The sequence below is a fragment of the Herpailurus yagouaroundi genome, unplaced genomic scaffold (assembly GCF_014898765.1).
Source record: "Herpailurus yagouaroundi ecotype Mexico unplaced genomic scaffold, PumYag 214, whole genome shotgun sequence".
In the NCBI taxonomy this organism is placed as follows: Eukaryota; Metazoa; Chordata; class Mammalia; order Carnivora; family Felidae; genus Herpailurus; species Herpailurus yagouaroundi.
Window position 1 is genome coordinate 4286423 of NW_024412445.1, and position 17500 is coordinate 4303922.

The 17500-nt window shown below is 36.3% G+C and overlaps 1 protein-coding gene across 1 annotated transcript in view; it reads right to left on the reverse strand.

The window, feature by feature from the left end:
• The window catches only part of ZPBP (zona pellucida binding protein), a gene marked incomplete at its 5' end in the record, with an annotated part of 118341 nt that overhangs the window by 20144 nt on the left and 80697 nt on the right, over positions 1 to 17500 (reverse strand). The window lies entirely within an intron of this gene.

The following is a 17500-nucleotide window of genomic DNA, read 5'->3' on the forward strand; positions in this document are numbered from 1 at the left end:
GTATCCCATCCTACACATTCTTCAATTGTGACTTTGTTGAGCAGTAGAGTCTGTGTTACCTCCTTATGAAATTGTGTAGACCTTTGTGAGTATGGCAAAAGTGAAGCGAGGTGATTTCTGAGGCTAGTCATAAAACACATAGCTTTCCACTGTTTTCTTAGGACATGAGCTTTTAGGTTCTATTGCCATACTATAATGTAACAGTACCCAGTGCTCATACAGGATGGTTTTAGTGTATATTACTATATTTAGTTAGTATGGAAACCCTCAAGAATGATAGGCATATGGTCACAGTCAACAGAAAATTCTCACAATAGTAGGGAATAATCAGCCTAAACTAAACTCTGGTTCAGCCTAATAAACCTTAAAAGCAAGATCAGAAGTGGTCAAACTGTCTCCCAACAACTTATCAGTGTGTCCCAGAACAAAACTCACTAATATAAAAACACAGAAATACAAAAATAGTCAACAACAAACAACAAAACACGCATAATGTATATAGCATTCAGGAAAAAGTTAACTGGTACCTGAGGCAAAAAAGTATGATTCATAATAAAAAGACAAATAAATGAATTGCAAGCTACTGTGAACAAACATGTAAGAACTAGTAGAAGAGACCATTAAAACAATTAATATAACAATATTCCGTAAGTTCAAAACTTAAGACATGGAAGATATAAAAAGTGTTTAAGTTATCAGGAAGTCAAAACCGAAGAATGCGTGAGATGAAAAACTACACAGGGTACGCTTCTTGGTCGATTTGATGTTGCAAAAGAAAAGAATAGTGAAGTGTGAAGATGAAACAATAGAAACTCCAAAATAAACACACAGAAGACTTTTTCTGTGAAGAGATCAACAAAAAGCTGTGAGAAACTGTCAGGCTCCCGTGCTTTTAAGTGGAATCTCTAAAGGAGAAGGGGGTTAAAGTTATTTAAATAAATAAAGCTGAACAACTTTCCGAATTCAAAGAGCACGGAGTGTCCACAGATCCAATAAACTCAAAGACAAACTCCAAGGGCAAGAATCACAAAGAAAAAACTACATGGAGGTGACTCCCATGTATGTTCCTCACAAACAGTGATAAAGAGAGACTCTTAGAAGGATCCTCGGAAAGAAAGACACCTACTATACCAAGGAACAAAGAGGTGACAGAAGGCTGCACACTGGAAGCAATTCAAGTTAGAAGACAAGGGGCAGGCCACACTGGAAAAATGTATAAAGAACAGAAAAACTATCAACCTAGATTTCTATATCTAGTAAACAAAGTAGCTCAGAAATGAAGAAAAAGAAAACTCTTTTCAGAAATTAGAAACATGAAGTATTTCCAATAGCAGAGTCACACCAAAAGAAATAAATAAAATCCTCCAGGCCATTGAAAACAACTGTGGATGGATGTGGGTCTCCATGAGAAATCAACACTGCTGGATATGGTAATTACATGGGTAAATACATGAGATCTGCTTATTATTTATGTCCCGCTAAAAGATATCAGCTAATAAAAATAGTAACAATGTAGTGTGAGATTTGTGATACATACAAAACTAAAATGGATGTCAAGACTAGCACAAAGGTCAAGGGAGGAGAAATGGAAACATACCACGTAACATGCTTAGCGCTTATGTGAAAGGGTAGAATATTACTTACAGGCAGACGGCACTAAATTAATGATATATATCATAAGCCTAAAGCAACCAGGAAAATAAAAGTACACAGACTTGTACTTAATAAACAGCAAGATTAATGGAATCTTAAGTTATATTCAATTGATTTAATCGACTGAAGAAAAAAAAATAGATAAAAAAGGAACAAAAAATAAGAGGGAAATAGAAAACAGTGAGATGATACTCTTAAACATAACAATATGAATTGTCACATTACAATGGGTTTAAAGATTCCAATTAAAAGGTAGAGATTGTCAGATTAGATTTTTTTAAAAGCAGAATCAAATTATACATTGCTGAAATAAATACATCTTAAATAACAAAAACACATTTAAAGTAAGGAAATAGTAAATGGTACAGCATAGCATGTGTACTGGTCAGTTTTATGTGTCAACCTGGCTATAAGCACTACTGGCTAGTTACTCAGTCAAACGCTAATCTAGGCATTGCTGTGAAGGTACTGTGTGGATGTGGCTAACATTTACAGTCAATTGACTCTATTAAAGGAGATAATATTCTGGGGGGGGGGGGGGGGGGGGAACTGATCTACTCCATTAAAAGGCTTAAGAGCAGAACTGAGGCTCCCTTGAGTTGGAAGAAATTCTGCTTGTGAACTTCAGCTGCCAGCTGGGGGCCATGCACATTTTGCATAACTTCCTTGAGGGCCGGCCCTATGGACTTTAAATTAATTAACTAGCTATCAAAATCACATAAGCCAATTTCTTGCAATAAATCTCTAAATATCCTTGTATCGTATTGATTCTATTTCTCTGGTGGAACCCTGACTGATAAACCCTATTAACATTAATAAAGAGAAATCTCACTTATTCGGCAATATTAACATTAGGTGAAGTACAAGCCAGAGGAAAGACCATTACAAGGAATAAAGGACTCTTCATAATGATAAAGGTGTTATCATAAATAGAAGGATATGATAATGTTAACCATTTATGCTCCAAAGAGCGGAACTTCAAAAGAAATGAAAAAAAAAAAAAAAAAAAAACACTAATGGAACTATAAATAGACAACTCAATCACTTTAGTAAGAAAGGTAAATAAATACCCCTCTCTAAATAATAGAATAAAATAGACAGAAATAAAATAGACAGAAAATCAGGGGCAATATAGGAGATTCAAATAATATCAACAAACTGACTGATCTGATACTTACAGAAGAACATTCTACCGAGTGAGGGAAAAATACACACTCTCTTGAAGTACAAATGGAACATTTACCAAGATATACCATTTGCTGGGTCATAAAACATTTCAATAAAGTGTTCAAGTCATGTAAAGTATGTTCTTTGACAACAACTGAATTAAACTAGGTTTCAATAAAAGAAACACATCTGGAAATCCCCTTAACTTGTAGAAATTAAATGTCACACTTCTAAATAACTGATAGCTTAAAGTAGAATCAAGAGAAATGAGCATTTTGAAGTGAATGAAAATGAAAATGCAACACGTGAAAATCTGTTCAGCGCTACTAAAGCAATACTAGGGTACTGAAGGATACAAATTACCCAAATGTTGCCAAGAAAAAAAAAATGACCTGAACAGCCATATGTATTTCAAAAACTGAACTTCTAGCAAAAAACGAAAGACAAAAAAAATAAAAAAAAAAAAAATCCCAACAAAGAAAAATCAAAGGTGTACTCTGGCTTTGCCTTGCTGTTTATAGTAAAATGCAGGAGGAAGCAGAGAAACTGAGGACTACACTGTTCGGCAAAAAGAACCAGCATGTGATCATTTGAAAGGTTCTTGGCCTACCCACATTGCAAAAGACGCTGAAATCGGGATATTCGCTAGCAGAAAAGCAAGCTGTGGGGACAATGATGGTATGGCCAGATAAACTTTTGCTACTGAAATTAGGTATGTGACTCATAGATCCACTCAACCACCCCAAAACCTGGAATTGATATTCACAGTTTTCAGAAAAGATCTGTGCCTCCACAAGATTTTTGATTAATGGTGTGAGCGTCCAAGACACAAACAGAACACCTGCAAGGTTTCTGAGAATGTTTTACAGCAGAAACACTGCTCATGTGGACTAAAGGGGACAGACAGGATAAAATTAAAGAGGGCTGTTAGAGTTCCAAAATTTTACAAGCAGGCAATGGGCTGGTATTATTATCTGCAAACATATGTTCCCCTCTGAGGAAAAAGGGAGGAATGACTGGCAGGAGAGCATCCCAGGCCCAGAGGCTGACCAAGTGAGAGCCACGGGCCTGGAACCTGCAGCCATGGACTCCGTGGACCCAGAAACCCGTGCCTCTGTGGGTCCCCCGGGAAGAGGCCTGAGATACAAAGGACTATGGTGAAGCCCTGAAATTTAAAGGAATTTTCCCTCCTGAGTTTCAAACTTGTTGACTCCTTTCTTTCTGGCAATTTCTTATGCCTATCCCAGTTTATTTTAGAAGCAGGTAATTTTTTTCCTAAGTTCAAATGTCCACAGACAGAGAGGAATTTTGCCCCAAGATGGATCACCAGTGGAGTCGCAACCATACACAATGTGGAGGACTTAAATAATGGGGATTTGGAATTTCTGAACCGATATTTGAGTGAGATTTTAGACTCAGAGGTGAGTTTGTAATGGGATGAAATTTTAGAGGATTCTGGGATGGGGGAATGGATTTTTGAAAGCGGTACAGTCAAGAATATTTGAGGGCTAAGGGCAGATATCAGTGTGTTGAATTATGTCCCTCAAAAAGATAGATCTAAGTCTTAACTCCTAATACCTTTACAACTGATCAAAGCACTATACTTAAGTGAATAATATAGCATACTACGGTATACTTAAATCCAAACCATAGATTAAATATAAAAGGATTAAAAATCCAATTAAAAGACATTGTCAAAATGGATGAAAACTTGAAGGTTCATCTATAAGGCTGACACATATTAATTACTTTCAAAAAATGAAAAGGTTAGAAAACATCACACAAAAATCTGGAGTGGTTTTACTAATATCAAAAAATTAATTTTAAAAACAATCATATTTGAGAATTTTGACCATTTTTTTCCTGGTAAGTGACAAAACTGAATAGAACAAAGAGCCACAGAAGTAGATCAAAAATCCCATTTGAATATAGGTTATATTAACAAACATGCATTATCAAGTACATGAACAAAACTGAGACTTACAGACCAATACACTCAACAACTACAGGATTCACATTGTTTCCAATAAAATAACTATACATATGTGGATTAAATTAACACAGTATTTCCATTCACCACAGTAGATTAAATCAGAACTCAATATCAAATTACATTTTGAAAATCTCCAAATATTCAAGATGCATATATTTTTTTTGAGGAGGAAAAAAGAAAAAAACAAAAGGGAAAAGTGTCCTTTGGCAGTTGGGTAGTGACATGGAAAAGGAACAAACGGGTAAAAATTAAGATTTTTAACAAATAAAACAAAGAACTACAGCAACAGCTGTCCCGCCAGGGTGACCCTGTTTTCTGAACGCCTCCCCCTGCCACCCCATGACCCACCTCACTCTGCCTGCCCCTGTGTGGAGAACGCCAGAACCCCTCGCCCATACCCTACCAGGGCACCCCCTGCACAGAATGTCCTAGGACAGCCACTTCAGTTTCAGCTGTCCTCCCAGGGTTCCCTTTGTACAGACAGCCCTGGGACCACTGGCTTCCATACACTTCAGCCGTCTTGACAGGGTACTTACTCTCTGCTTGGTGAGCACTGGGACCACCTGGTCCACACCAACTTCAACTCTGGTCATCCCTCCAGAGCACCCCCAGCCATACTGGCCACAGCTACAGCCAGCCAGCCAAAGTCACCAGGAACACACAGTCTACCGAGAGAAGGACCATATGCAAGACCATTCCTTCAAGTTTACGAGAAGCTGTCCATTCCACCTAACTCCCAGAAACACAAAAAGTCAATCAAAACGAGGAGATGGGAATATACTCAAAAAAGAAAGGAAAATACAAAACCTCAGAAAAAGAACCAAATGAAACAGAGACAAGCAGTATGCCTGATAAAAAATTTAAAATAATGATTGTACAGATGCTCACTAGGTTGGAGAAAAGGGCATAAGAACTCAGTGAAAACTTCAAGAAAGGGAGAGAATGTATAATAAAGAACCTATCAGAATTGCAGAATACAAGAACTGAAATGGAGGACAGAGAGAGAGAGAGAGAGAGAGAGAGAGAGAGAGAGAGAGAGAGAGAAATCTTAAAAAAAAAAAAACTGAAATGAAAAATAGGAATGAAGCAGTGAATCAGAAGATAGAAAAATTGAAATGATCAAGTCTAAGTTACAGAAAGAAAAATGAAGACTTGTGGGACATCTGCAGGTGGAAATTATGGGAATCCCAGAAGGAGAAGGGAAAGGCAATGAAATAAAGGTCAAAAACTTGAATGCATGAATTTATAAATAGAAGGACTTAACAAATCCAAGTAGGATAAACTCAGAGACGCACAGCAACACACATTAAAACCAAACTGTTGAAAGGCAACAGTACAGAAAAATACTGAAAGAAGCAAGACATAAGCAACTCATCACGTACGTGAGATCCTACGCAAGACTATCACCCAATTTCTCAGCAGAAATCTTGTAGGCCATAAAGAAGTAGCACTGTATACCTAAAGTACTGAAAGAAAAAAAGGGTCACCTGAAAATTCTACATCTGGCAATAATGCCTGCCCTTCAAAAACAAGGGGAAAATTAAGTTATTCTCAGATAAAGAAAAGCTGAGGGAGTTCATTACCAAACCACCTGCCCTACAAGAAATGCTAAAGGAAGTCATTCAGGTAGAAATAAAGAATGCTAGACAGTAACTCAAAGCCAGGAGGCAATATAAAGATCTCTGGTAAAAGTAAATACATGAGGAGTATAAATGTGGGTATTATTATTTCAATTTGTAACCACTTTTTTACTTTCAAAATGATTTACAAGACAAATGCAGAAAAATAATTACACATCTCTGTTTTGGGGCACACAATATTAAAGATACAATTTGTGACACAAACAAAGGGGGTGTAGAGCTTTTATATTTGAATGAACTTAAGTTGCTAAAATTAAAGTCAGGTTGTTTTATGTCATCCCCATTGTATAGCTCTACTATAGATACAAAGGAAATGAGAAGGGAATCAAAAAAGTGTCACTATTAAAAAAATCAACTCAACAGAAAAGGACATCAATGGAAGAAATTAGGAAAAAGAAAGTTTTAAGAAATACAGAAAACAAATATCAAAAAAACTGACATCCCTCCTTTTAAGCAGTAACTTTAAATGTAAGTGGATTAACTTCTTTAATCAAGAGACAGATACTGGCAGAGCAGATAATAAAAAATGATGCAATTACGTTATCCACAAGAGATTCAAATAGGCCTAAGATGCAAATAGGCTGTAAGTAAGAAAACAGAAAAAAGTTATTACATGCAAATTATAACCAAAGAAAGCTGGAGTGGCTATCCTAATATAGACAAAACAGATTTTCAGAGAAAAACTTAACAACAACAACACAAAAAGATGGGAAGTACATACTGATGAAGGACAATTTAGTTCATCATGAAGATACAACAATTATAAACATACATGTGCCGCACCTAACAACAGAGTCCCAAAACATATAAAGCAAACTGACGGAACTGAAGGGAAAAAGAGTTATACAAAACAGTGACTTGAATACTCCACTTTTAATAATAACAAGCAGACAAAAGATCATTACAGGCCTTGAACAAAATTATAAACCAAAAGGACTTAAGAGACACACACAGAAGCCTCCACCAGAATAACTAAATACATATTTTTATCAAGTGCACATGGGACATTCTCCAGTACAGACCATGTGCTGGATCACAAAAAAAATAAGTCTTAATCAATTTTAAAAGATTAAAATCAATGAAGTATCCTTTCTGATCCCAAAAGAATGAAGCTAGAAATCAGTATATTAAGAATACTGGAAAATTCGCAAATACGTAGAAACCAAACAATACAAACAATCAATGAGTCAGTTAATAAACACAAAGGAAATAAATATCATAAGACAAATAAAAACGAGAACACTATATACCAAACCTTAAGGGATGCAGCAAAATAAGTACTAAGAGTGTTATTTATAACTAAATATATACATCAAAAAAGAAGAAAGATCTGAAATTAATAAACTGACTTAAGGAACTAGGAAAAGTGAAACAAACTGAGCACAAAGCCAGCAGAATGAAGGAAATAATAAAGATTAAAGGTGAGGTTAATATATATATTTTATATATTACATATAATATATATAATAGAAAAAATCGACAAAGCCCAAACAAAAAAAAATGGACCGCTTCAGCTAGTTTAAGATTAAATGATAGAAGATTCAAAATACTAAAATCACAGTATCAGTGAACATAGGAACATTACTGATTTTACACAAACAAAAACGTAGGAATAGTATTACTGGTTTTGAGAATATAAAACTATACTATTAATAATCATATACCAACAAACCGAATAACCTAGATGAAATGGAAAAAATTCTAGAAACACATAATCTACTAAAATGACCCATAAAGAAGTAAAAAATCCAAATGGACCTGTAACTGGTAAGATAATGAATCAGTTATTGGGGCGCCTGGGTGGCTCAGTCGGTTGAACGGCCAACTTCGGCTCATGTCATGATCTCGCGGTCCGTGAGTTCGAGCCCCGCGTCGGGCTCTGTGCTGACAGCTCCGAGCCTGGAGCCTGTTTCGGATTCTGTGTCTCCCTCTCTCTGACCCTCCCCCATTCATGCTCTGTCTCTCTCTGTCTCAAAAAATAAACATACATTAAAAAAAACCTTAAAAAAAAGATAATGAATCCGTTATCAAAAACCTCCCCAGAAGGAACAGCCCAGGATCACATGGCTTCACCAATGAATTCTACCAAAATTTAAACAATAAGTAACACAAATTCTGTTCTCAAACTCATCCAAAAATTTGCAAATGAGGGAAAACCTAATTCTACAAGGCTAGCACTTCTCTGGTACCAAAGCCAGACGAAGACACTGTAAGAAAAATACAGTCCAATAACCCTTAAATTACTGATGTAAAAATCCTCAACAGAATACAAAGAAACCAAATTCAGCAACCAAGTGGGTTTTTATTCCCAGAATGCAAGGATGATTCAACATATGAAAACTTGATCAATGTAATATACCACATTAACAGAATAAAAGGAGAAAAATCCAACACGTGCTCATCTCAATGAATGCAAAAAAACCATTTTCCCAATGTCAATACTCATTCAGGATAAAAATAACAAACTATGAGGGGAAGAAAACTTTCTAAACATGGTGAAGGCCAAAAATGAAACACTCATAGCAACATCATATTCAACAATAAAAGACTGAAGCTTTTCTCCCAAGACCAAAATAAACACAAGATGTCCACATTTGCCATTTATATTCACCATAGTGCAAGTTCTAGACAGAGTAATTTGGTAAGAAAAAGAAATACAAGGAATCCAACTGTAAGTGAAGAAGAAAATTATTTCTGCTCATGATGTTATGACTCAAAAAAAAACAAAACAAAACAAAACAAAAACCCACCCCTGTGAATCTGATAAACAAATTCGGCAAAGTTGCACCATATAAAATCAATACATTAAAATGGTTGCATTTCTCTAAGTCAGCAATGAACAATTCAAGAGAAAATTTAAAAAACTATTTTACAATAACATCAAAAAGAATAAAATGTTTAGAAATAAATTTAAAAGAGGAGATAGAAGACCTGTACACTGACAACTACAACTTTCAACATTGCTGGAAAAAAAAAAAAAAAGAAAGAACACACAAATAATTGGGAAGACATCTGTATTTATGGATTGGAAGGCTTAATATTATTAAGATGAAAACACTGATGCCACACAAGGCGATCTACGGATTCAATGCAATCCCTATCAAAATCCCAACTATGTTTTTTTTTTTCAGAAATAAAAAAACTCACCTTAAAATCCGTATGTAAACTCATGCATCTACAAGTAACCAGAAAATATTAAAAAAAGAAAGACAAAATTGGAGGAATCACACTTCCTGATCAAAACAGCGTGGCATGAACACAGACATCCAGACCAATGGGACATGAGAGAATCCCAGAAACAAACCCTCCCCTACATGATCAACTGACGTCCAACAAGAAAGCCAAGACCATTCCATGTATAAAGGATAGCCTTTTTAATAAAAGATTTCTGGGAACCTGAATACCCCGCATGTAAGTAAATAACACTGGACCCTGACTTTCCACCGTATACAAAAATCAATTCCCCAAAGGCCCCACCACCAAACACCACCATACTGGGGATTAAAAAAACATACCCACCTCTACCTATACAGACACTTCAATTGAGCTTTTAGGAGAGCATGAGCTTTTCAATAAATGGGCCTGAGAAACTGGGCGTTCAATAGGAGATAAAATCACACTGCAACTTTACATGATACGAAACAATTCAACTGCGATCTCCGTTAAAGCACATACTCATACTTAAAACTTAAGAATTATACCTTATTCCTCCTGTCCTCCTCATGCTTTCACAATCCACGAATAATGTTTCTTGACTGTGCCCCTTAAATATATTAAATCCATCCACTTTCTCTATTGCCATGGGCAGGACTCAGTTATTAATTAGGCCATGCTCAGTCTTGCTTTTGTGTGTGTTTTCTGCCAGGAAAACTGTTCACAAATCTTTATGACATTCTTCTCATCACACAGGGCTCGACTCAGGAGTCACTATTTGAGTCAAGTCTTCCTCAAAATCCAATTGATATGGTCCTCCATCCAAACCCTAGTTACTATCTCTGATGGTCAGTCTCCATTTAAACCCACAGCCTGGTGCACTTCCCACCCTTCTGTGCCCTGTGCTATGCTTCTTGGAGCTAATACTGAGAGACTCCCTATCACCCAGGGTCCCTCCCCTTGTGTCTGATTGGAAGGAGGCTCCCTTAGAGGTCTGCACAACAGGGCATTCGTTCCCCCCTGCCTCGCTGCTGGGTGTCCACAGTGACCACCTTGCCATATGCCCACAGCCTGCCCCAGGCAGCCCGTCTCCCCAGCTCCAGCCCTACAGGCTGCATGGCTCCTTCCTCATCCTCCTTCAAGCCTGGGGATGGTACATGATACAAGCTTCAAGGCGTTGTAGTTCTAGATGCTTCAACACACCTTACTGGCCCCCGCATTCCACCCAAACCTCCAACTGCGGCACTTTCATTAAAAGCTATTGGATATACTAGTGTTTCCTGTTTGAACCCGACTGATACGCTAGAGCGTATCATATCACCCTGTTTAATGTTTTTATTGTGCCGATCACCACGTGCAATGATTTTATTAACTCTTCTGTTTAAGGGTTGTTTGATCTGATAAACTTAAATATCAGAGAAGCCACTTTTTCAGTTCATTCATCAAGGTATCCCTAGGGTCTGATGTTTAGCAATAAGCCACTGTATGTATCTCTGAATTCTAACACATGTCTGGATGAATAAAATAAAAAATAATGCCACTACTGTACTGAAGGTATTTATGAGTTGCTGAAAGATAAGGATGAAATGGCTCAGGATGGGAATAGCAAGTTATGCTATGAAGCCAGCATCTTATTATTGAAGGTTTTAAAGTAAAAAATGAAGGGATTACATTAGGAATTTAGGGGTATAACTGAAAGCTATGTGAGATATGGGCTGAAGAGGAGAAGAAGAATTCCCCAGTTAGGAAGGGAACGTAATCATTCCACATGAGTGTGTGCGCGCGTGCACACACACACACACACACACACACACGGAATTCAAATTAGACGACTGTAACAGGAATAGAGACGAGAAGATAAATTTTGGAGAAAGACCTAAAGGAGGATTTAACTGCAGGCGGGCAGAGAGGGAGAAAGAAGGTACAGAACAGTTAAGAGGAGGCCATGGAAGGCTGTCTGGGGAACGGGCCTTGAGTGGCAAGTGTAAAATCCCTGGAGACTAAAGGGAATTAGCTGACGCAGCCTGCGGCGAGGGGAGTGACTCGGTCTAACTCTGTACGGCTGTAAAAGTCTGCTTTTTACTTTTTGAAAAGTGATGCTTGCAGTCCAACAAAAGAAGTTCCAAACTGTCTGTAATCCCATCTCTATTGTGAGAGAGGCTGGAGATGGTGTGAACATTTAAAACTGATAAAATAACCAAAAATATCCAAAGTCAAAATGCTCATTTTTTAAAACTAATAGTCACATTTTTGTAAATGTATACAAGGAAATAACTCAAAAAATAAAAGCTGAATAACTGTAATGGTAAATCATCTTTAATATCATGGTAACAATAGGAAATAACCTAAAGTCTAACATAAAATGCTTGGCTATCCATTTTAAATAAATAAAACCAGTCTGAATTCCTATTGTTGGCTATCCATTTTAAATAAATAAAACCAGTCTGAAGACAGCAGAATAATACAGAACTATGTTTATAACTTAATGGTTAAAAGAAAGTAAATCATAATGATTTCATTATTCCCACTGAGCCATTACTAATAGCTGTTAGAATTGTAAATTTATGAAGACAAAAATCAAGTGATACTATACAAAAAGAAAAAGAAAAAAAAACCCTTGTAAATTTCTTTTCTTCACAGTGCCTTTAACAGTGGTGTTCAAGCTTTAGGGGACAATTTAGTATCTTTACATCTTATTATGAAATATAACACATAAAGAGAGAAAAAGACATAAATGTACAATATAATGAATATTGCACAGAAACCTATCTGGAAACAGTTGAGGCTGTAACACAAAACTGCCATCACTCCCAAATTCCTCCTGTGCCCCCTCCAATCACACTCCCTTCCATCCCTCCAGAAGTCAACACTCTTCTGTTTTGTGGTAATACTGTTCCTGGACTGCATTCTAGTTTCAGCATTCATGAATATATCTCTATAAAAGAATTGAACTATGCCTACGCTACATGGATTCTGTGGTGTTTAGCTTCTTTCCTGTAAGTTAATAAAATGCACCCATATGACTGTAATCCCCATTCATTCACTGTCATTCCTGTAAAGCATTCCATTGTATGAATAGATCACTAGTTATTCACACATCTTACCATTAGTGGACACTTGGGTTGTCTCCAGTTTGGGACTATTAGAAAATATGCCGTGATGAAATTTCCCCGAGTCAAACACTAGTCACAGAATGCGTGCATGGCACATTTACTACGACATGCAACTGTTTCCCACAGTGGCATGATCTCCACTCACACAGGCAGAGTGCGGCTGCTCCTGGGCCTCCACCCCTTTTCGGCACCTAGTATTCCCTGACTGTTTACTTCCTGTCAATCTCAGAGCTGTGTAGTCAGATCTCATTCTGTCTTGAATTTACATTTCCCTGATTACAGAAAGTGTGAATGTATTTTCATGTACCCATTGATGACCTGGAATTACTCTTTTGTTAAGTACATCTGTTCAAATCTTTTCCCATTTTTGAAAATTGTTTTGTCTTTTTTAAAAAGTTTTTTTAATTTACTTTATTTTTTATTTTTTTATTTTTAATATATGAAATTTATTGTCAAATTGGTTTCCATACAACACCCAATGCTCATCCCAAAAGATGCCCTCTTCAATACCCATCACCCACTCTCCCCTCCCTCCCACCCCCCATCAGCCCTCAGTTTGTTCTCAGTTTTTAAGAGTCTCTTATGCTTTGGCTCTCTCCCACTCTAACCTCTTTTTTTTTTTTTTTCCTTCCCCTCCCCCATGGGTTTCTGTCAAGTTTCTCAGGATCCACATAAGAGTGAAAACATATGGTATCTGTCTTAAAAAGTGTTTTGTATTAAATTTTTAAATATGTTCTGGGTAGTGGTCTTTTGTTGGTTATATCCATTACAAATAATTTTCCCATTCTGTAGACTACCTTTTCTCTCTTTGCAGTGTCTTGATAAACAGAAGTACTTAATTTAGTAGAAAAAATTATCAACATTTAATTAAAGTTAGTGATTTTTGTGTCTCTTTTGGGAAATCACTTAAAAAATTTTTTTTAAACATTTATTTATTTTTGAGAGACAGAAAAGACAGAGCACAGTGGGGCAGGGGCAGAGAGAGAAGGAGACACAGAATCCAAAGCAGGCTCCAGGCTCCAAGCTGTCAGCCCAGAGCCCGATGCGGGGCTTGAACTCACAAACCGTGAGATCACGACTCAAGTCAAAGTCGGTTGCCCAACTGACTGAACCACCCAGGCGCCCTGCAAAATCATTTTCTGATGCTGAAGACATGATGATATTTCTCTACACTGTATTCTAACATATTTACTATTTTTATGTATTTATGTCTATAACACACCCGGAGGTGATTGTGACTTTTCAAACTGGGTCCAATTTCATTGTTTTTTCTTTATGGCTTGGCATTCCAGTATTACCTCTCTGACACTTTTTGTTTTACATATTTAAAACCATGTTATTAAGCACTCATAAATTTAGCAATCTTACATTATTATATCTTGACAGACTTATCCTTTTATCATCATGTAATGCCCCTCTGTGTATCTAGTGAGACTTCTTGCCAATCCTGTTTTGTTAATATCAGCTTTTTTATTATTATTATTTTTCTTGGTTCTTTGATTTAAAATTAAAACAAAGGTTCAGGGTTGCATATCTGAGCAAGATAAATTTTGGAGTCTAAAAGACCTTATTAAAAACAACTGTATCGTTTAATTCACTTTTACTGCATAAAGTACACAGGTATTTATAAGGTATACTTTATTAATAAAATCATCTCAAGATGTTTAAATACTGTACCAACAACCTAATTATTTCTGACCACTCACAGACACGATATCACTAACAAAGAGCTCCCTGGGAGGTTTGAATGTACAGTAGCAAATCTTATGTTCAGAGAAAGCAACAGAAATTGACAATATTACATAAACAGTTACTGAGCTATACATTCAATCTGCAACAGTCAGTGAAAAATAGCCTGCTTCCCCAGTAGAAGGAAATTTATCTTATCTGGGTACTGCTTATCATGCTACTATTCAAGCATTTAAAAAAGGTACTGCCACACCAATGCTAATACTCAGGAATCTCAGACCTCCATGTGTATCAGAATCACCTTAAATGCTTATTCCAGAAGGAGATGTCTGCTTCCCATACCTTGATATATTTTTCAGAAAACCTTTAGGTAATTTTGATACACACCGGAGTTTTAAAACCACTGCCAAACTTTATTTTTTTTATTCATTTTTTTTTTAATTTTTTTTTTTTCAACGTTTATATTTATTTTTGGGACAGAGAGAGACAGAGCATGAATGGGGGAGGGGCAGAGAGAGAGGGAGACACAGAATCGGAAACAGGCTCCAGGCTCTGAGCCATCAGCCCAGAGCCCGACGCGGGGCTCGAACTCACGGACCGCGAGATCGTGACCTGGCTGAAGTCGGACGCTTAACCGACTGCGCCACCCAGGCGCCCCAAACCACTGCCAAACTTTAAAGAGGAAGAAAAAGAAGGTGTAGTGGGAAATTATGTCAAAAACCGTTATTTGACATTCAGGTGTTTTTCTGAGGCAATTAAATACGAATAAAATGGAGAAAAATAAAAACAAGATAGAGTTTTACAGAAATAATACAAACTACAGAAATCATCCAGGAAATCAAATTTAAGATTCTGTGTTTTAAAAAAATTATATTAGAAAACAATATAATCTTCTAGCTGGTCTTTGGTTGTATTATCTTTATAATCTATGAAATTATGAGACATCTAGTATTCACAGACTTAATTAGAATCTTCTTTCTTCAGCATCAAAATGATTGACAAAATCATGACAAAATTAAGCAATGCTAAATATGAAATGAGAGAAGTATTTTACAGTGAAAATTAATTTAAAATGCTAAACGAATTAGAAATGAGAAAGATAATATAGGTAAAAATGTTAAGCCTCCACTAGTTTATAAGCAAGCAATCTTTATCTGTCATCTAGAAGTAAAATCACAGAAGTAAAGTATGACATCCAAAAAAGAAGAAAACACCCGCTGTTCACTTACTCTACTGCTGAGAAAGTAAACGCATTTTTCTCACATTCATGTCCCAATCAATCCTCTTTGTTAAACATAAGCTTGCTGTCTCTTCATTTTGGAAATAAGTTGTTTTACAAAGTACCTCATGTTTTCATTTGCTTCTCTCTAGCATTCCATTTTATACCAAATAGATTTAAGTTCATTTAGTATGCTAATTTTGTCTTGTAACTAATGGCACATTTAATACCGGCTTCCAATTCAAAGGATGAGTTAAATATCTTTTTGGGTAGCATTTGCTCTCTAAAAATTTTGGAGCAATGGCCTCATGTAATATAGACAAAAGTACTGTATGTGATGGTCACATTATACTTAATGAGCTCTGTTTTAAAAAGGCAGCTCAGTCTTACTTCATTCGTGTAACAGAAATGATGACAGCACAAAGGTAATTCTAAATTAAAACATTTATTTACCATATGTTGGCATAAAATGAAATTTAGCAAATCACTAGTTAATAAGTATACTGAGCAATGATAATGATCCCATAAAAATGAAAAAAAAAATGTTCTTTCTCTCCTCCACTCAAAGATAGGACTCCTGCTACCACATTAAATTTGTACCCTTCCACTCTGCCCTCTCCAAGCCCAGCTAAACCCAGAGCTCTTCTGACAGCACCCCTCTAGCCCTGGTTATGCAACCCCCCCCCCCCCCCCCCCCCCCGCAACCTGATGCTCTTTCAGGCCCCTGACTTGGCTAGAACTGCTATCCCTGCATGTTCAAAGTCCTACCTCAAGTCTCACATCAACCCAGAAAGCCATGTCTAATCACATCCTCTGTGACCCAGCCTATCTGTAACTCAGTTTCCTTTATATCATTTCCTTTTCATTCTCTTCCCTATGCCTCTTGTTCCCTAACTGTTCTACGAATGCATTTCCTGTGTCTGTAAACTCTGGGCACAGACCCCATGTCTGGGAGAACAAAACAGTGTAACAGAGGCAGGAAATACTTCTGAAACTTGTAAGTTTCATTACATACTTCCCATGGGGTCTGTTGTCAGGAATAAAACAATTACTTTAATGAACTTGATCAAACAGGATGATGCCTAACAGACTGAATGTTATAATTGCATGGCAAAATGAGAGAATGTGACAACTGTATTATCCAAAATTGTACAAATGCAAAATAATTTTCAGTAGTAAAATTTTTGTGCTTCTCAGAGATTCAACCCTATTATTTCACTTGAAAAAGCTATGCTTAACTATTTCAAAATTCTTGGAATTAATGCATACAAATATTTAAGCTTTTTAGTTTGTCTTAGGTCTTTATAAAGTGAAAATATAAATGCATTTAATAGACAGCTAAACTACCAGGTTCTGGTCTCACTGTTTGGTATTTCCAGGGTTTCTTCACCATTATCTGTGCTCTAAAGTGATATACATAATCACAGATTATCAAAATAGTTACACAGTTGGTATATGTGTTTTATTTGTTAAATCTGTGTCATATTTCCTAAGATAATTTTTCAAGTACATTTTGTCAAATTTCACATCCTTAACCAAAAACTCAATCAAAAAAAAAAAAAAAAAAGGAAAAGTATTATCTACCAATTAAGTCAAGCAAAGGAAAAAGAAAATTTAGTGCTCTATTATACTGAAAGGATTTTGATCTAACTTAAGATAGAGAGTAGAAAAGAACAATCAGAGAAGACTGAATGAAAATGGTACTAATTTACTGATGTTGCTATTAGAAAGCCTTTTAAAACTGAAGATTAATTGCCTCATTCAACTTTTGAAAATAGAAATTCAAAGACTCTGAATCCATGAATTAACTTATTCTGAACAGCCTCTATAGAACTCTCTTCTTTAATAAGGAAAAGACAGATGAAAGCCAGAT